Raw genomic sequence first — 20,843 nt, 5'->3', positions numbered from 1 at the left:
GAAGATGGTGCAGACAGCACGATCAGGATTTATAGAATTTCCACTATCTGCTTCTCATTAATATTGATTTTTTTATATTTCAACTCTGACAGCAAACATGACTCTTACCAAAAAAAAAAAAAAAACCTCTTCAGTTCCCAGCTTTTCATGAACGGGAGATAACGTGCCTTACTCACTCTGAGCAAAACATTTACTGCTTCTCTACATGGTTAATTACAGTTTTTTGCTTTATTGTCTGGCACTCTTAAACAATTGGTGCAAGTTTCTCACCGAAGTCTGCAACTGAGAAAACAATTTCTTGAGAGAGAACTCTATTTACTAAGTTAAATCATAACATGCCGCTCATTCTTCTAGACTTCAAGTCTTGTGTAAGCTGGGGCACTATAACACACTCTTGTAATTAATAAGATTGCAGATTCCTGGGAAATGAACTAGAGAAAAGTTCCAAATGGGGAATTACTTCTTGATGCCAGAAGGTGATTTTTTTTTTGTTAGTACCACTCCCACATGTTCAGACTAAGGAGTTAATTCCCCTCCCCACCAAATTAATGCAACTGGCCTAAAATGGTAAAGACAGATATGAGAGCATTTAGCTTTTTTTTTTTTTTTTTTTCCCCTGTCTGATATCTGCAGAGCTGGAACAGTTTGAAGCACAAAGGAAACACCTTTTTTTTCCACCAGCATGGGTAACAAAAGCTCTTCTGAAAGCTGCAAGCTGCTGTTCCTGCCTAGCAGACTGCAAGACTTGGGTGGCTGCTTTGGACCCCGCACCAGGTAAACTGGGTTTGCTCATCACGTTGCACCATGTCCTCTTCTAGCCTATGTCCAAGAAATGCTGTGATCTGCCTTCTTGTTTAAACTTATGCTGGAAGGGAAAGGGTATGTGTGTGCCTTTGCTTAACGCCTAGTATATGTTTTCTAAAGAATGGAGATTTGGGGAGGAAGGGGGAAATCTGTTAAAAGGAAAACACTCAGCTTATCAGCCTGTTTTTCCCCCATGCCAGGGCAGATGCATGTGTGTCTGGAGATGTATGATGAGATCATAGCTCTTCAGGAAATAAGGCCCAATGGATTGAAATGGAAACTCACTTTTATTGACTATTTGAGAATCTTCTTAGTTTTCCTAAAGGTAACTTGCTTGTCACAGGCAAAGCAAAATAAGGACTAGGCCTCTGTCAACATGTGAGCTGGTCCTCTTCTCACTCCAGAAAAATCCCCAACCTGCCCAAATTAGTGAAATTGAGAAAGGTCAACCCTTCTTCACAGGCCAACCTATGCCCATAAGCCAAGGTGTCCTCCAGGGATGCTCCGTGCCCCTGCTGTGCTTGAGGGCTGGAGGTGAAGAAGTGTGCACTTCACAAAGCAGATTAAAAAATAAATAAATCCCTTTTTGAGAGCTGATCCACTGCTTATAGCTGTAGTTTTTCTCTCAATATTGAAAAACACATTTAATTGCCATTCAAGCATCCACGCACAGCCTAGCCGTCATACTTGGGTTTTCTCACCACATTTCAGGCTGATTTGGCATTGGGTACATTGCAAATCCCACAAAATAAGGAGAGTGACGAGGACTGGAAGAGAGATGGGGAAATTGAAATGAGCACGTGGTGATGGAGGACTGGAATAATGGGGTCAACACCTTTTCAGTGGCTGGATGTTCCAAAGGGGTTCAAAACCGGGTGTGAAGTTATCAATAGCTGTCAGGAAGCGATGCCCGTGTTTGCTGCTTCAGTTGCAGCTTGGTACTTAAAATGGAAAGATTGATTGGTTTCAGAGCACGCTGTAATCGATATGGCATGTTTGGATGAATATTGCAGCTTTCCACTTAATTAGAGTTGACTCGGTTGTTTAGTATTTCAAATCAGTAAAATGATCGTTTCAATGCTGTAATTTCCTATGAAGGGAAATACTGCCTTATTTTCTGGTCTTTGTTTTATGCATATGCATCCTTATTTCAGTCTTTACTTATGCTGTTTGCTTCAGTGAATATGCTTTAGTGGTTTTGCAGGCTAAGATTGAGCAGACTTTGTCTGTAAGCAGAGATTGACACAAAAGCTTCATCTGCAGCCGAAACACTTATTTTTCTTTTTTCTCACAGGGACGTAAAAGGAGAAGAGTAATTGCACGGAGCATGGTCATCATACTCCAGCGCTCAAGAACCAGCGGTCAGCGAGAAGCGCTGCAAGATGGTTTTCGCAGCATCTTTGCAAGGATCTGCAAAGCCTCCGGCACTTGTGTCGGCTGTCACCATCCACAGCGTTACAGAGACACATCTCAAAAACCAGGCTAACCCCTACTTAGGGCTTCATTTGTACCATGATGTTTTAATGCCACTGTAAAATGCCAAGCGATGCTTTACAGCAACATGATTGATAAGCACACGCCTTGTGCCCCGAGTGGCCCTGGCACTCCCAGGGCTGTGAGGTGAGCAATGGGAGTCTTGCTGCCTCTCCAATTAGCCAGCTCTCCAGTGCACACCACAGGTGCCTGAAGGGGATTTGTGCCTGCTAAGGCCATCGGCTGTCCCTGCAGGGAGATGTGGTAATAAATTAATCATGCAGGACTGAAGTACACAGGTACAAAAGAGGAGAAGGACCCTGCTGTCACAGGTACTTTCAGGGTTAAGGGCAGACTTAGGTGCCCCAAACCAGAACTTTAACAAATTTCAGGTGTCTAAACCCCATAAAATCCAGATCAGGACAATGTGATCCAAAAATCTGGGCAACGCAGTGTCTCTGACCGTCCCAACTGCACACCGACAATACTGGGTCCTTCCTAAGTGTTGTCCACTTTTAAAGATGCATCTGTCAGAGAAAGGGGCCCGACCTGCCTCTCTTGTAGCTATAGAAACCGAGAAGAGCATGTTCACATGGGGGAAGGTGAGATCTGGCTTGTAGGCTTCACTGAGCCACGCTTGCAATCTGTGGTTACCATCCCACCTAATCGGGTTATCATCTACCCCGTGGGAGCGAGGGGACAGGGAGAATGATCCCTGGCTTGCAGAGCTGAGACCAGAGGGCCAGGCAGCGCGGCGAGCGTGTGCATGCCCAAGCAGAGCTTTGTTGCCACACTGAGATGAAGGTGCTTAAGAATTCATCCTGAAGGCACCACGGGGATGAGCCCGTAGGTCCTGTCCTTTCACAGTTCCTGGCAGCCAGTGTGTCCTGGCATGGCTGACGGCCGTCTCCCCCAGGTGCCAAGATGGATGTAGCTTTGCCTTGCTCGAGTGCAGGGAGCGTTTGCAGAGACACCGTCTGCAAGACAGCAACTGATGAATGGACCCAGGGAGGCATGCAAAGATAAATGAGCTCCATAACCCTTGGCTTTGTCCACTCTTCTAGTCTTTAATAACACCCCAGACGAGGTTAATCTGCATCAAATGCCTCCAGCAGCAACCCGAGCATGCTGAGACAGCCTATCGCATAGGCTTTTAGCACACCTCGTTGCGGTTTTTTTTCCTGTCACAAAGCTATTTAAGCTTGGTGCCGGGCAATTAGCTGCCAGTCTGCTGCCTGGAGAAGCAGTACAAAACAGGACATTTGGTTGGTGGTCAAAGGAGCTTTTTTTATATGTAGGTAGGTATACATATATAAACTAAATATGGCCTTACACCCTCCCAGCAGCTGGGTTGGTCCGGTCGTCCGCTGGCTGTGAGCGCTCACAGGGTCTCCCCTCGTGTCACCAAACCCCCCTCAAAGGCATATTTCCTCCAAAGAGAACTAAAAAAGGGCAATAATCCATGGCTAAACTGTAACAGGAGCCTGTCTGGGGGCACTCAGCAGCAGACAGCACAACACGCCTAAGCAAGCAGCCTGATCTGCCTGCTGACTTCTGCCTTTGGTTTCACAGCTGAAGCTTCCAGTCCTCCCCAAACTGTACCCATGCCTGTGAGAAGACATGGAAAGGTCAAAGGGAAAGTAGGAAAGAAAAGGACTAAAAGCTTTTGCCCATTTTGGTCTGGTTTTCATTGCTGACATGTCAAAATTTGAAACACTCCAATTACCTCTCAGCAGCATGTTGGAGATTTCAAGTGGCTCCTGGGTATTTAAATGTGCATCAGGGTGGTGGGGGATCTAATTAGGGACTTTCTGATTGTGATGATGTTGTCCTGAGAAGCAGTGGTCTCTCGGAGAACAGAACAATCTCTGAGGTAAGCAAAGAGAGAGGCTTGCCATCAGAAAGGGGCTGCTATCATTCCCTGAGAAGAAAGAGATGAAATTAGACCATCCCTCGTTTCAAAATGAGATTCCTTCACCCACAGGTTACTAGGACTGAGCCTGAAAGAGGTGAGCAGTGGAGATGGGCAATGATGAGACGATGACGACTTCCAAATGCTTCTTTCATTGTAATGGCTTGGAAATACTGTGAAGATGTGAAAGCTTTTTTCCTGACTGATTTGTACTTCAAACCAGCCTTTTCTAAGAGTATTTTTTATACAATTGTCCTCTTTTTCATCCCTTCTTCTCTTCTCTCTCTCTCTTCCCCTCTATAACCTCTCTCCTCTGCCTGTATTATCCACCAGCGTGTTACATTTCCCGCACCACGTGCTGCTCGCAAGGCAACAGGGAGGAGAGAGCATGGGTCTTTTTGAGGGCAGGGTTTGCCAGGCATTGCCTGCTGGCAGGACCAGAGATCTCTGGCTGCCCATCACAGGCAGGTTCCACAGCTCCCAGAGCACAGCTTCTGTCGAGGCTGGAGGAAATCATACAAAGTCAAATGAAATTCAGTTTTGCATCCCCCCTACTCCCATAGGTCTGTTTGCCTTCCTCAAACCCTAAGGCCTAAGCTGCCATTGACAAAAGCAGGGTGTAAAAACATCATGAAACACCCCTCTGGAGTGTGGCAGATGGGCCTGTACTTGGCTTTCCTCTTGAGATCTTTCTGATCCCGCTGGTTTTGGCAAGAATTAAATCATCTAAATTCCCTAGCGGTTTTATTTGCATGTATCGATTCCTGGAGAGGCAGGAAGTTTAAATTGGAGTGATTGATCAGTGCAGCGTTAGCTCTGATCAATATGGCACATTTAAATGAATACAGTCATCTTACACTTAATTAGAGATGACTTGGTTATTTCGCAGAGCATTTGATGTCAGGATGTGTACCCGACGCAGCTGTTCAGCTCGCTGCAAAGGGAAACGTGGCCGGAGGGTGGTTCTGGTTTGCCCATAGATGTATAAAAGCACATGGAGAGAGAGCAACAGAACTTTGGAAGGGAGGTATTAGCCCAGCATTCGATGCTTTCGCTGAGAGATGGTGAAAATGAAAAACAAATTACCTTCTGCATGAGTAAATCGTGCATGCAGCTGTGAGGCGGAGCACTGCATCCCTGCTTCGTGCTGCGGTGAATATCCAAGTGTCCACAGTGGAATGGCCTCCCTGGCAGCAGGGGTTGGAGCTTGGCCCCAAAAACCCTCAAGGACATAGCTGAGGCCCTTAGGCAGGAGAGGAGAGCGGGATTGAGAAGGGTACCAGACCACAGCCTCTGTGCTACGGTCAGTTAGTGGGGTAATCGCCGAGCGGACCTCCACCTAATTTGGCTGCAAAAGAAGATGGTGTGTTTTTCAATGAAACAAAAATGTATTTGACCCATAGTGAAGTCACTTTAAGTGAAAAAAACCCTAAAAAAAAAAAAGATAAAATAAAGGTAAGATGCCTGTTTGTTTATTTATTTCAATGTGGTCTATTTAGCAGCATTTATGAATGTTCCATTTCCTCATCCTTGTGCGCTGAGGATTATTTATGTTGGGGGAATAAGTCCATGAGCTGCACCCCAGCGTATAGCTGGATACCACGAGAGATACCCCCAGCGTCCTGGAGCGTGGTGATCCCTGGGGCAGGGGGATGTGGGGGAGCTCAGGGCTGCCATCCCCTCTCCAAGCAAGGGATGGGATTCCCCGTCCATCCCCACCCTGGCACAGGCACGTGCTGGTCCCCGCCTCCAGAGGAGCTTCCTGGGTACTGGCATCCCCCATTTTGGGGGTTTGCCTGATGTGATGGGAGGAAAGGCGTGGTCTGAGCCCAGTGTCCAGGTCTGCCGGTGCTCGATCCTGCTCAAGTCGATTTAATTCCTGTGCAAGTCACAGATTCCCCAGTTGTGTGCAGGCAAAGCACAGCTGAGCACTCATCAGGCATCATTATTAAAATTTTATTATGTAAATTAATTGCCTACATAAGCACTGGCATAGCACACTGGAGCACAGGCTTTGCAGACTCAGAAAAATGCCTGCAACTTCTCTGGATTTTTGCAGTTTGAAAATGTTTCCTTTCCCTTCCAGAAACACCAAAGCACACAAATAGGTTTTTCTTACCCCGGGGCAAGGACATAAATCATCCAGCACAGAAAAGGGGCATCCAGCATAAAGAAGGAAGGATGCAGTGCGGGAGCCTGCCGCATACACAACTCCTCGATGCAGCAGCCTTAAGTTCCACCACGCCATCGCATCGCTTTCTGATTCATATTCTCTGATTTCAGTGCAAAGGTGAAGCTAAAGGTTTCCCCAGATCCCCATTAATTGTTTCCAAATGAATGTTCTCTGTAGCTTGGCCATATTTATTAACGTTAAGATGTTTCTTTGCCCCCCCATCCATTTGCTTGTGCCATTGGTCTTCAGCTATCATCACCCCCACAGTGATGCTTCTCTGCTCGCATTGGGCAGGCAGCTGTTTTACCTCTTGGACCATGTGTCACAGGGAAAGGCTCAATCCTGATACCTGTTGGACTGAAAACTTCTCAGAAACAAACTCCAGAAGCCTTTTTTTTCCCTCTGCAGATGTAATCCCACACTGGGTGGAAACAGAGTCTCACTGCACCACGGCATCTCCTGTGTAATGTCACTTTGATGTTAATTTAACTCTCTGGGAGCCTTTCATGAAGATGGGGGGTGTGCGATGAGACACACCCTCCAGTGGAGTAACTCTAACCTGTCTGTATCTTCCTCGTGCTCTGTGTCAAAAAAAAAAAAAAAAGGGGTTGAAGCATTGAAGCAGTTCATGGAATTAATGAAGATTTAAAAAAATAAAATAAATAAAATAAAGTAAAATAAAATAAAATAAAATAAAATAAAATAAAATAAAATAAAATAAAATAAAATAAAATAAAATAAAATAAAATAAAATAAAATAAAATAAAATAAAATAAAATAAAGTAAAATAAAATAAAGTAAAATAAAGTAAAATAAAATAAAAATAAAATAAAATAAAATAAAATAAAATAAAATAAAATTAAATTAAATTAAATTAAATTAAATTAAATTAAATTAAATTAAATTAAACTAAACTAAAATTAAATTAAATTAAATTAAATTAAATTAAATAATGGGTGCAGAAGGTGAGCCTGCGTACCAGGGGATGGGAGATGAGCTGAAGCTACGCGGGCTCAGGGGTGTGTAACAAGGCCCCAGGTGGACGTCACCACAAAGGGCTGGAGGTAGGAAATGAGGGCCCCATGCATGCCAAGGAACCAGTTGTTTGATAAATTACCAGGCAAATTAAAACAATTAAGCCGCACTTCCTATCAACTGCTTTCAGTACTGAAGTTTGATGCTAACAAAATCAGCCACCCAATTTTTCCCTGCCCTGTCCTGGAGGAAAAGCTGTGGGAAGGCACAAGGAGCGAACCAAGGGTAAAAACTGACTCCATGCACTGCTTCATCCTGTGGCACTGAATTCCCCTCTCAGTGTTTGGGGGAGGATTTTAAACTTTTTTTTCCAAACAGACATGTTTTGTCACAGTGCTGCCCACCTCACATTTATGCAACCTAGACACAGCAAAAAAAAAAAGCAGCAAGTGCTCCCTGTCCGTTGGTAATTTGGGACAAATAAATTTGGGAAAACTGGGATAAATATAGGCATGTATCCAGCACAATGGGGTTGGGGGATGTCCTACAAAGCCACGTAGCTCCGTACTGGTGATTCTGTGTGCTGCTGATGGCAGGCAGCAAAACGGTCCAAGACATGTTTCCTTTGTGGTGCATCCCTTCTTAATCCTGTTCAGGTCCTTCCGTGCTCCTGGAAAAAATGAAAAGGTTAACTGAAAATCATGAGATTAAAAAAAAAAATAAATTTCAAAGCATGTCAAGAGCCAGGCAATAAATAAACCACCAACTCTTGCATTGCTCCCAAGAGATGGCACATATATGCAGGGACATGAAAATTTGCCTGCACTGCTGCTTGCACACCCTCACCCTTCAAGGTCAAGTATTCCCTGTTGGATGTATGAAATACTCACACGCACACATGCACAAGAAATGTATAGAGGCTGTCAGCTTTCATAAGTGACACAATTTTTGCCCTAATAGGAGAGGTAAAAGGGACTCCAATATCGTGATTCTTATGAATAAGGAGTTGCTTGCTGCTCCAGGTCAATAATTTTGGGTTCACTTCCTAAAGAACCCAAGTCTTCCATGTGCTCCATCAACAGAAGTCCTCCCCCAGCAGCAAAATCTGATTCAAAGGATGGGTTTGATGGATGCCCGTCTTCTCTGATGTGCTGGGCTCCTGTAGCCCATGTCCTGGCCAGGGACCAGAGGAGGTTTAACTGCAGATGGAAGCTTGGGTGAACCAAGGGGACCCAAAGCCACGCTGGGTAGATGCTCCTGGGTTGGCGGAGATGCACAGGACATTAGCCCCACAGTGTGACCCCACAGCACCAGAGGGTGCCTGTGGATGGAGGTCTGATCTAGTGAGTGGCCTGAGTCAAGTTAAAGCACAAACCAAGCAAATATCAAGAAACAAACCACCTGGAAGGAGTTAGTTCCTTTCAGCGTGCATGAAACAGGGATTCTCTCAGAAGGTAACAGAAGATTTTTGTACTGAAACTGTTCCTTCTTGGATAAATACCATTTTTATCCCTATAGACATATTTAAATATGTTCAGTGTGAGACTGGGAAACCATGGGGGAGAGGGATGCAGGAGCAGGAGAGGCAGCTGGGAATGCTGGGGACATGTCGGGTCTGTCTTTGGGAGGAGAAAGCCGTCCCATCACCCTTGTCAAGTAATCCCCTCCAGTGGCACCACCACCATGGCTCCCCTCCACATGCCAGGGTGGCTTGAGTAAGTGGCAGATGGACTCTAACAGAGGTCAGACTCAAGAGGATTTTTTCAATATGCCTTATTTAAAATCTGTTCCTAAGCAGACACACCCAAAGCAAGCCATAATTATTTTAGCATCTTTTCCCCCTTCCTACTCTGCAAATGCATGTGGCTTTGCAAATCTTCAGAGGCAATTTTATGGAGGAAAACGTGCTTTTTCAGTATTTGTTTTAGATACTTTCCTAACAATGTACTTGCCAGGGAATGGGGGTTTTTTGGGTTTTATTCTTTTTTTCTTACTGGAGATAAAAATGCCACCACAGGCCATTAGGGATCAGTGAGATCTGGCATATAATTGCAAACTGAACCCTCAGCTCTGCACAACCCTTTCTGTCCTTGGCCCCACACGGCAACCACCTAGACTCAAATCCACATTTGTTGGTCCTGCCTCCCTCCTCCCTCGCACCTTTGATGACTGTGGCTCCATCACCTTCCTGTAATTACAGACCAAGCCATGCTGCCAGGCAGCAGGGACAAGGTGCAGGGTGGCCCTGGGGATGACAAGGTAGGACTTACTTTGGGGACTGCACCAAAGCCATGCCAGCAAACACTTCCTTTGTGCTTGAGGGCTTTTTAAAATTTTATTTTGTTTGTCCCATTGTGTAGTTTCAAGTCAAACCTTTCAGCCCCATCCTCCTGTGGGGGTCCCTTTTATTAAAACCTTCAGGGCTCCCGCAGGAGTTCATGCTCTTCTTGGAGCAACCCAACATTTGTAGAGGAGCCTGAGATCTCTCCGCCCTGAAGGATTCACTAGCAGCCTGTGCTGCCAGAGGTGTTTGCAGCAAATTTGTCCAGTTGCTGTGGGTAAAACCATAAAGGGAAGAGCTGCCTCCCAGAATAAAAATAAAATAACACCACTCACCACCACCACCACTCCCCCCCCAAAAAAAAAACCCACCAAAAAACCAAAAGGAACACCAAAAAAACACATTTTGGCTGGGAGAGCTCATGCCCCACAGGTGCAAATGGTTCCCCCAAACAAGGTATCACCTGGCAAGGCAGGATGAGGCCAAATGGCTGCAGCTGAGAGAGATATAGCACCAGCTTGCGTTGCACCTCTGGCAGCCTTTACAGGTCCATGGGGTGAGAGCAGGGGATGCTCCACTGCAATGGGAGCATAGCTGGAGTTGTGTGTGCTCTTCTAGCAAAGAGCCTCAGTGGAGGATGTGAGCCTGGACCTGGGAGGGCATCTCTGCCTTGCTGAGTGAGACCAGGAGCTGGGTGTGGGAACTGCATTTAGGATGGGAGCTGTGATGATACCTAATCTCCTGCCAGCCCAAGGTAAGTGGTGACTGGTTGCTTCTTAGTGGGTTATGGTTGTGAAAACTATTTTGATTAAACACATAGGAAGCGCCTGTTTGTGCAGAGAGTCTCTGCAGCTTGGCATGTCTGTAGATACATGTTATATTTTTAGTGAGGTTCTAAAGTAAAAAGCCCCAAATCCATTCCTTAGAAAATTTGATGTCTCTGAGAACATCTTTTGAACTTATCCCCTCTCCCAAAAATGGGAAAAGAGAGGAAACAACAAGAGTGCTGTTTGAGGGTGAGAAATTTGTGGTCCTGGGCACATAAGCTGTGTATTTATTATTCCACCTGGGCATTGGATGCAAAGGTTCACCGCTTTCTAGCAAAACTGTTGGCTGGTGGTTGCTGGAAACAGGAGAAGGGACCCTGGGGAGTAGCAATGGGAGAGGCCTGGCTGTTTGTGTGTGAGATCATGCAGGGAGAGGTGCTTGTGGGAGCACTGCACAGCTGATGGGCAAACCTGTGATAGTCCCTGCAGCCAGCTCCGCACCCAGCTCACATGAGCATGATCCAGAGCAACTTGGCCCTTCCAGAGGTCCAAAACTGGGCTTGGTGCACTTGGAGGCCATCTGCCCTGCCTCTCATTTGTGAGCAATTTTGACACTGCATTAATGGGGTTCTTGTAAAAGTACCTGCCAAACATTTAGTGCAGTTTACTGAAGCGTGTTTTAATGGTGTGACCTTCAGCTGTAGGGAATGTGTTAAAGCCAAGACAAAGTGCTTCCCCCTCCCCGATGCTTTGCTGCTTGCCCTAGTGAGGGGCAGCAGCAGTGACAGGCTGCGCTGCTGCAGCCCTGATGGCACTACAAACCTGGCCAGAAATTGTTGCCATGTTTCAAACACTTAATAAACTCTGCCCTCAGTGTATGACCTTTCCGAAGGGTTGCTTGTCACACTTGTAAAGCTGATGCTGTAATTAAAGCAGAAGCTGCTCCAGATGAAGGAGCCCAATCCCAAGGCTGCCATGGGGCAGGCAGACCCTGCAAAGACCAGGTCAGATGCTTGGTTATATCTTCAAACTCAGGGAGACAATACATTGTGCGCCAGGGGAAAGAAAAATGACTACCAGCCAAGCCCTTCTCCAGTTTCACCTCTCTTGCTAACTAATTATAGAAATTTGTGGGGTTTTCACATCTATTCCTGTCACTTATGCTTTTTATATCCAAGGTCATGTGGTAGACGTGCTTGACAGATCACAGCTCTTTTTCATGCACAGCACAGTCAATCTCTGCCGAGTCCAAAGGTTGACATCTAGGCTGTAATTTCCAGCCACTGGGTTTGTTTCTATGATTTGTTTTTGGTTTTCCTTCTCTTTGTGTTTCCTATTGTGCTTGCAGCCTGTAAGATGCCTCACTCCAAGGAAGAAACAAGACATTTTCAAGTCATCCTCCTCCACCAACAGTGATGAATTTGGCCCGAGGTGTGGATATCTGACCTAGTGGGAAGCTGGCAAATGCAACCCAAACAAAGAAAATGCATCATCTGGCAAGGCCTGTGGCACTGACTGCTCCAGAGAAGCAGTGAGGACAAGAGCTTAGCAGGATTTAAGGTAAATACCTTTACATTTATTTACTTGTATGGAGATAAGGAATGTTAAGGGATACAGTTATATGTGCGCCCATGCGCCGCCACCCCCCCTGCACCCCCCCCCCCCCCCCCCCCCCCCAAAAAAAAGACAGAAAAAAATAAGACCAAGCAAGCAGTGTAGGAAGGAAAAAGCATCTCCTGGCCCACCTGGGACATTAATGAGTATCTAAACTGGGATCTAGCAGCACTCGTTCTCTCTCTGGAGACAGACACCAGGCTGTGGGACCTGTACCCCATCAGTGGGTCAGGGCTACCCAACCTCTTGGCCCTACAAGCCCATGTCCTAGCAGTCACCTGGGACTTCTCAGGAGCTCATGGCAGCTCAAAAGCCACATGGCACTTGGTGGTTTGACCCCCACAGCCGTCAACTGAGACTTTGTCTGGAAACAAGGCTGCAACCTTGACTGTAAAGCTTGTGGGCTTTCTGAGATCCTGCACTTGTTTTCTCCCCTGCCCCCATCCCCTGCTATGTTGGGGGACAACTCAGCCTCCTCCCGTAGAGGGGCCTGGCCCTGGGTCCATGTGTTGCATTGGGGTCATTTCAGCCAGGTTTGGTGCTGCTGTTTGCTGCTCCCCTCTTAGCTCTGCTGCATCGAGGCCTATGTGGTGGTCGAGGGGGCGATTTGGCCTCGGTGCTGTTCTCAATCTGGGTCACCAACAGCAGTCCTCAAGTCTGTCCTGTAGAAAGGGGCTGTGTATGCAGCTTGCCCAACTCTGTCCCTCTTTGTTTAGTAATAGGGCTGGAAACCCCTACAGCTGTCTGCTTTCCACAGTCTTGCATGAATATGTGCCTTTTCACAGCTGTCAAGAACACCTTCTGCTTGTGTTTAGCCTGTCCGTAACAAGGGTGTCTTTGGGTGGTTTGTTTAATGATTATGATACTGCTTCAACAATCTTTGTTTATGTTTTTTCAGGACCAAGAGATGCTCATGATCCCTCTTATGTTTCCTGGATATTTCATGCCCTTGAAATATCATGTATTACAGAAAGGATGTAAAGGCAGCATCAGGTAAATCAAAATATGGGGTTGGGTCTTATTTTGGTGTAAGGTGCTGCAGCCTCACTAAGAGCAAGGGGCTTATGTTCGAGCTGACCGTAGAGAGTTGTGTCAACAGAGTGACTGCAAGACAGGCTTTTCTTTCTCTTCATGCTGGCTTAAACAAGACCCCCCCACACACCAGAGGCTCAGGTACAAGATGAGGAAGAGAGAACCCACGGGAGCCCAGCATAACTGAGGCAGCCCAGCATTTGCAGATGGCTTTGGGACATCATCTCACTCAAACAGGTCTTTGGGGATAAGGGGCTTGTGCAAGGGGCCTGCTCTGTAGCACCTCTGGAGCAAAGCTATCATTTGCTTCCTTCAACTTCTTCCTAAGTCTCCTTGGAAGATGCTGAGAGCTTCTACTTTTCTGCGACACTACTGTCTTTTTAGAAAATTTTTTAAGTCCATGGGTCCAGAACTTAAGCAGCAGCTAAGCATGTTTGGGTAGAAGTGATACAGCCAAATGCAAGTTTGTGAAAGACATACTGCTCCCAAAGTTTTGGCTGTAGTCTTGGGACTAGTGGTGGTAAAATAGCAGCAGACATCCACAGCAGCTGTGTGGGAAGGGCACAGTAGGCCTCCCTAATTTGGGCATGCTAGAGCTGCCCATGGCTCAGGCACCAGGCCTGGAAATGTAACCTGGAAACATAACCAAAGTGTCCCTTTACCAAGGAGCCCTTTCCCAGGGGTTCGGCAATGCAAGTCAGAGCTTTAGCAAAAATGATTTCAATTATGGCATTGCCCTTGCTTGACACAAGAGGTCAGCCATCGTGGGGAGGGTCTAGCAAGTTGTCTCCACCAGCAGGAGAAACTGCTGACAAGCTGGGTACTTTTTTTTTTTTTGTAGGATCGGAAGCAATGATTCATCTCAGTCCTATTTTCTTCAACCACAGTGAGGCTAGAACAGCAGGAGGCATTTTCATTGCTCACAGCTCCAAATCTCTTCTTGGCTAACAGCTAGTGTAAAGCACTCTGCTTTTTCTTGGGGTCATGCTGCTGGGGCTGCCACGCAATCTTCAAGGCTGGATAGACATCTCTGTCTGCTGCTGTCACGTTTCCACCATCCCCACTCCTTCCCAGGCACACAGCCATCCGCATCTGTCTCACACTCAAATTCTCCAGTCTCCTGATGGGCCTTTGGCCTCAATTTTGGGCAAGGGCTGCTGTTTCAGAGCCCTTGGCTCTGTCATGAGATTAGTGGCTGGCTGGCTCGAGCTCAAGGGCTGCTGTGGCACCCACCAGCCTCAGTAATTTTTTGCTGTCCCCAAGTCTAACTGTGTATGAACTGACACATCCCAGGAAAAAAAAAAAGTGCTCCAGGGACTCCCCTTTGCAGCTGGAGAAGAAACAAGCATGCAGCTTTGCCAGACAAATTTTCTCTATTGCTCTGTATGACAGAGGGGATTGCAGCCTTTCTTATTATTTTGTTTTTAAATTAAACTCTACTTTTATTTTTGACATTTGTCAGTAGGTTTGACTAGAAACAAACAAACAAACAAAATTGCTTCTTGTTATCAAGGTTTTTAAAACTTTGGTTCCTGTCTTTAGATTATGGTGCAAATCAGCTTAACCACACAGAGGCATTTCCAGAGATGTGAAGCAACAAACCCACTATGCCTAGTAGCTTTATTCAGCTCAAATACCCACTATTCAAGTCGTGGTGTAAAGACCATCAATTCATCTGCCAGCCCAGCTTCATCTGGACCAATGTGCTTGCTGGGATAGCCAGGGCTTTACGAGGACTGCAATGAGCCGTGGCAGCAGCGGGGATTTGCCACTGCAACAATCCCCCCCTCCTCCTGCGTGGCCGGGGGTGACTGATGAAGCACCAGGACCCATAGGGCTGGTTTTTCTCTGGGCTGATGTGAGGCTGAGGACTAAGTTTCAGGTAGGCAGCAGCCTTGTTTACAACTTGCCTGGTAGGAGGGTTGCTGCACTATGCAGCCGATTTCTGCACCTGGCAGTGGAGTGGCTGGACTGTCATGATCTTGTGCTCTTTGTGTCCAGACAGCAAGGACCAAGCTCCCTGAAAGGACTGTCAGGAGTGGTTCCACAGCTGCACCCGTGTGTGCACGCTCACTCTCAGTGTGTGCTGGGCACTAACGGCAAGGACTTTACCGAGGCGGCCAGCCAATGTTGTTGTCTGGCATGTGTGTGTTTGTTTGAAAAGCCAGGCGGTGGTGGTGGGGATATGTGATGCGATGTGGCCTCTTGTCAGTCCCTCCCTTTGATCATGGGGAATATGCCAATAGAACTGCTTTGGCAAAAGTCCTCTGCCTCCCTGCTCTCAGCCAAGAGGCCTCGTATACTGCTTCCAAAAGCCTCTTGGCCTCATTACCCCCTGCATAGTGTGCAGGACCAGGATGCTTCATACCTGGCTCTTGTCACCTTGCCCAGCCCTGGGTGCAAGGTGCCCTGTGCAGGGTGAGTGCCTGCCAGCACTGACCCTGCCCCTCTTATTGTTTTGCAGCAGGTGCTTCACAGCAGGAATGAAACAGAGCAGCTCTTGGCCACAGCAAGAGATTGTGCTTCCTGTTCCAGCTGGGCCTGTGATGGGGACAAGCATCTATTCAGAGGTAGATTTTTGTTGTTGATTTCTGCAAGTGCTTTGTGAGGAGGATGCTGAAATACAGCAGCAGAGCCTTCCTGCCACTCCATTTTGTGCAAAGGACTGTCCTGTTTGTAAGGTGGTTTGTTTCTTTTTTGCCCCCTAGACTGTGGAATTGCTGTACAGCCCAGAGCTCTCCTCTATCCTGGTATTACATGAGCCTTGCACGATTTGTAGGGTTCTTTCTCTTTCTGGCACTACCTTGTAGTGACAGAAAGAGCCCTGTCTTGCTTTCCACTCTATCTTGTCTGCAGGTAGATGGAAAGGGATGCTGTAGATTCATCAGAAGCAATGGTGCATCCAGCAAACCAGATCTGTGACCCACCACCCACATGCAAGAAGGAAAACACTGTTGTGTCAAAGTGTTGGAGTTTTTTGCTTTTGTTTTTGGAGTGGGGTTTTCCTGTGTATTTTTATTGTTAAGTAGGAAGTATTTCTGGGCAATGAAAGCTCAACTTTTTAAAAACGTTGCTCAAGTCATAACGACTTTGACTCTGCAAAGGGGTACAGTTACAGGTGGCTGGAGAGCTGCCAGTCAGAGAGGGACCTGGGGGTGTTGATTGACAGCCGGCTGAACAGGAGCCAGCAGTGTGTCCAGGTGTCCAAGAAGGCCAATGGCATCCTGGCTTGTGTCAGAAATAGCGTGGCCAGCAGGGACAGAGAAATGATCTTACCTCTTTACTCGGCACTGGTGAGGCCGCACCTCGATGACTGGGTTCAGTTTTGGGCCCCTCACTACAAAAAGGCCATTGAATGACTCAAGCGTGTCCAGAGAAGGGCAACGAAGCTGGTGCAGGGTCTGGAGCACAGGTCTGATGGGGAGCGGCTGAGGGAACTGGGGGGGTTTAGTCTGGAGAAGAGGAGGCTGAGGGGAGACCTCATGGCCCTCTACAACTACCTGAAAGGAGGGTGCAGAGAGCTGGAAATGAGTCACTTGAACCGAGTAATAAGCAATAGAACAAAAGGGAATGGCCTCAAATTGCACCAGGGAAGGTTTAGACTGGATATTAGGAAGCATTTCTTTACAGAATGGGTTGTTAGGCATTGGAATGGGCTGCCCAGGGAGGTGGTGGAGTCCCCATCCCTGGAGGGGTTTAAGAGTAGGGCTGGCATAGCGCTCAGGGACATGGTGTAGTTGGGAACTGTCAATGTTGGGTTAATGGTTGGACTGGATGATCTTCGAGGTCTTTTCCAACCTAGACGATTCTGTAATTAGTTCCCCCACAATATTAGTGGTTTGTTTTGTACTATTAAGTATTTCTTGAGCGGTACTGATGGAGTAATTGTAACAGCATGAATATCATTATTGCTAAAGTACTGGTTCGTCTCCCAGAGAGCACTCAAGGTGAGAAAATAAGCAAGATGTCCGCAGAGAATGCGTTTCCAGACCACCATGTGGGATGTCTCTGCATCGTCAGAAGAGATCAATTTGACAAAGTGGTGTGAACTCTGGAGCAGAAGTACTGTGCAGAGAAGAGAAACAATGAGATCCACCATTGTGGTTACAACTCCTACCACAAGAAACCACCTGCTATGGATGTAATTCAGTCTTAAGTTGCTGTTTATGATGCCAAGAAGTGTAATAAGGAACAGTAAAACCATACAATCAAAGCTGGGCTTAATGTTCAGATAGATCTTGAAGACTGTAAAAGAAAAGTACTAAGGGAGGGTGAAGAGAAGGTGAGGGGAGATAGAGGGAGGTGTAGCCCCTTCCCTATCTCCTGCCACCCCAAAGGAAAAGAATCCCTACCATTCCCCCACCCTTCCCTTCACTTTCCTGCCATTTCCCCAGCATTCCCTGGAATTCTCCACAATTCACCGCTAATCCCAACCATTCCTTGGCATGTCCCACCATTGCCTGTGATTCCCTCCCTTTCCTTTACCTTCCATTTCATTTCCTGTCCTTCCCCCTCTCTTCCCTGTCATTTTCTGCTCTTGCCTTCATTTCCCTCCCATTCCCTTACTTTTCCCTCCATTCCATCTCCTACCATTGCCCGCCATTCACTCACATTTCCTTCAAGTCTCTGTCCTACCCTGTGATTTCCCTGCCTTTCCTTCCCCCTGATTAAAAAGAGAAAAAAAAATAAAGCCCCCCCCCGCCCCCCGGAGCCAGATAGGGGGGATATCCTTGGTGGGGGGGGTGCATGAATTGAGACATATCCCTCCTCACCCTCCCAAAGATATGGGGCAGTAAGGATATATGTCCCCTGCCACCTATGGGGGGGATATACTTAGGAGGGAGGGAGGGGACTCTAGCCCTACCCACTGAGTGTGCATGGGGTATGCACAGACACCTCTTTATCCAGCTAAACATACACACAGAGTGCACAGCTATACAGTATATGCATGCATATGTATACACACATGCTGTATACATATAGCTTATGTATGCATACAGCATAGAGTTTATATACGGTGTGCTTATATAGAATTATACCTATCACGTATCTGCTGTATTTCATCTCTCAAAGTTTCCATAGATGTGCATAGTATATCTGTATATCCTGTTCATGCACCCAGTATATATGTATGTATTTAGTACAGAGTACATATATATGTGTAGTGCATGCCTTTAGTATAAGCTAAGTACAGTATGCACTATGTGTTCTCTATGTATAGTATATAGCATTTATGTTTTATGTATTTAGAGTATAAATCACAGACTATATCATTAGAGGATACACTGTTCATGGCATTTTAATGTATGCACTACGTTATGCAGCACATGCTGTGTTATATAGTACAAATAAGCTATAACATATCATCAAGCAAATACTGTTCTTACATAAACTTCCTCAACAACGTCTAACATACATTGCATATTCTATATTATACATGTGGATTGCGTATACACGCAAGTGTTCTTTGTGAGATGAGAGATGCTACATATTTTTTGTGTATATATATATGATTTTAAAAATGTTATTAAATGGGTATACTACATGACACATCTACAACAACATATATGCCATAGATGATATATTACGTAATGTATTGTATCTTGCTACTGACATATACCAGACAAACAATGTAGTATGATGATATAATTACTATATAGTATGATACCAGTATAATCTCTTATATATAGGAATAGTACACATACCAGAATATTATAGGATAGACATCATATACTACGTAATATAGACTACTCTGTTGTGTACAGATATAGCACCTAAGTTACATGTATACTACATAAAATGCCACTATTATGTTACAGAATATGTGTTGTTACATGTCATACATTGACCATTACACAGTATATAATATATATGTTATCTACAATAAGTGCTCTGTAACACTTTATTTGTAGTAGATTGCTGGTATATATTATCTCTATACTAGACCGTACCTGTAGGGTGTAGGTTACATAGTATTTATTTTAAAGGTATTATATATTTATTTAACATTACAATCTTTACCTGTATTGCTTAGAGTGTATAAAAATGAGTTTTATCTATAACACATTTTCTATAAAGTACACAGTTTATCTGACTTAGATATAGTATATATATATATATACTTTAGGCAGTATAGTGTATGTTAACTACACATCATCTGATATATAGTATATAGTAAATACAGGATATATACCACATCACCTATTATGTGCTATATATCATACATACTACATATACTGCATACTAGATATTACATCTAATATTCTGTGTTTGTTAGAGTATATTTTATCTAAATCATGTATGTTAGATGAATTGTCTTTTATAGATACATATATATAAAATGCATAAAAAAGGCAGCCAGAGGTGAGGGCCCAGGAAGGAGGAGCCTCCTCATCTCGATGGGCTGGGGTCAAGGCTGGCACCTGGGCTGTCCCCATGCTTGGCCCGGAGCCTTCCTGGGACGAGGGATTCCCCTCCCCAGGTCTCCCAGCTGCCCTCCAGCTGCTCTCCTTGGGGTGCCTGAACCGACCTGAGGACGGTGCCGAAGTGCTGCACCACCCATGCACAGAGGCACTCGGGCGCTCGCCGCTCCAAAGCTGAACCCATCCTCACCCAAACTGCTTTGGTAATCGCCCTCTCCTCAGCACCTGGCCTCTCCAATTTCTCTTTCCTGTGCAAAAGTAAACACAACCCCTCTCTGGTGCAGAGGTGATGGGACTCACAGGGCAGAGAAGGGAGTTTTAATTTCAGGATGCCCTTTCGATTGCTTCTGGGTTCGTGGGTCTTTGCTGCTCGTTTTGACTGTCTCACGATTTGATCCTTCTGTGCTCCGTTGGTCTCTCTTTCCCCTTTTATTTCAAAACTAATTTCCTGGCTTACTAGAGAGGGAGAGGATAAAAGAAAAAAAATTATTAAAAAATTCAAGTTTAGGCTTACATTTCCCATCCAGAAGGACGATTCTAGCAAGCAGGTGCTTGGAAGCTGGTGTGAAACGAGTAGGAGTTGGAAGTACACGGCACAGACCCAACCGGCTCCTTGGACTCTGCAAAACCCAGTGGCAGTGGCAGCACTGCTTCCCAGGCTTGCGCTGAAAAATATTAGTAAAAGCTTGCTCCATTTTTGCCTGCATTGTGCGACTTTATGACATGGTTGTTCTTGCTGGGCTTGGTTTCCTTGCCCTTTTCCATGAGCGCTCATGTTGACCAAACACCATTTCTAAGGGGTAGGGGAGGCTTTTCTCAACTCTCCTCTGCTGGACATTTGTTTTCTTGGTGGCATCGTTTCTAGGTGAGATGTGACCAGACACATTGTGATGGACTATACAACCTATACAGTAAGAACATTTAAGTTAACTGGGTACTGCTTCCCCTGCCATCTCACAACAGCCCCATAATCCTCTTGAGTATGCTTACCTGGCGTCACGAGAGACCAGCAAAGCTTTTCTAGCACCTCTCTCTCCACAAGCTTGTTGAACTCGTTGAGACAAGGTTTATTTCAGCTCAGAGCACAAACACAACCGGGGGGGTGTGGGCCTTCCGCATGCTACAGGAGCTGGATTCAGAGCCGGCTTTGGGCAACGCGGATCTTCACGTAGGGGGGGAAATGGGAATGTGAAAATGCTCAGTGGCAAACACAAATGCTAACCCTGCTTTCCAACATCAACAAAGCGCACACACGTATGCTCTGCTACGAAGGAGGGGGTGTCGCTTGATAGGTTTAAACTGGAGGGAAACCTCACCTGACTCCTGCAATCCGAAGTGCCCCCCAAGCAACGAGCCCTGAGCTGCCACCAGATGGAGCAGCCTCCCCGAG

At 46.0% G+C, this 20,843-nt stretch overlaps 1 long non-coding RNA gene across 2 annotated transcripts; it reads left to right on the top strand.

Annotated features, from left to right (window-relative positions):
• The first annotated feature begins 11,628 nt into the window (after positions 1-11,628).
• Positions 11,629-19,097, top strand: LOC141921662 (uncharacterized). 2 transcript variants are annotated; one of them, XR_012622725.1, is made up of 5 exons: positions 11,629-11,945; positions 12,898-12,992; positions 14,574-14,913; positions 15,496-15,601; positions 16,967-19,097. It is a non-coding gene; the product is annotated as an uncharacterized LOC141921662 (long non-coding RNA). The 2 variants fall into 2 exon arrangements; XR_012622726.1 differs by lacking the exon at positions 14,574-14,913.
• Positions 19,098-20,843: the final 1,746 nt, after the last annotated feature.

This window comes from Strix aluco, chromosome 3 (assembly GCF_031877795.1).
Source record: "Strix aluco isolate bStrAlu1 chromosome 3, bStrAlu1.hap1, whole genome shotgun sequence".
Taxonomy (NCBI): domain Eukaryota; kingdom Metazoa; phylum Chordata; class Aves; order Strigiformes; family Strigidae; genus Strix; species Strix aluco.
The sequence above is the reverse complement of the archived record's forward strand: the minus strand, read 5'-3'. Positions and strand labels throughout refer to the sequence as shown.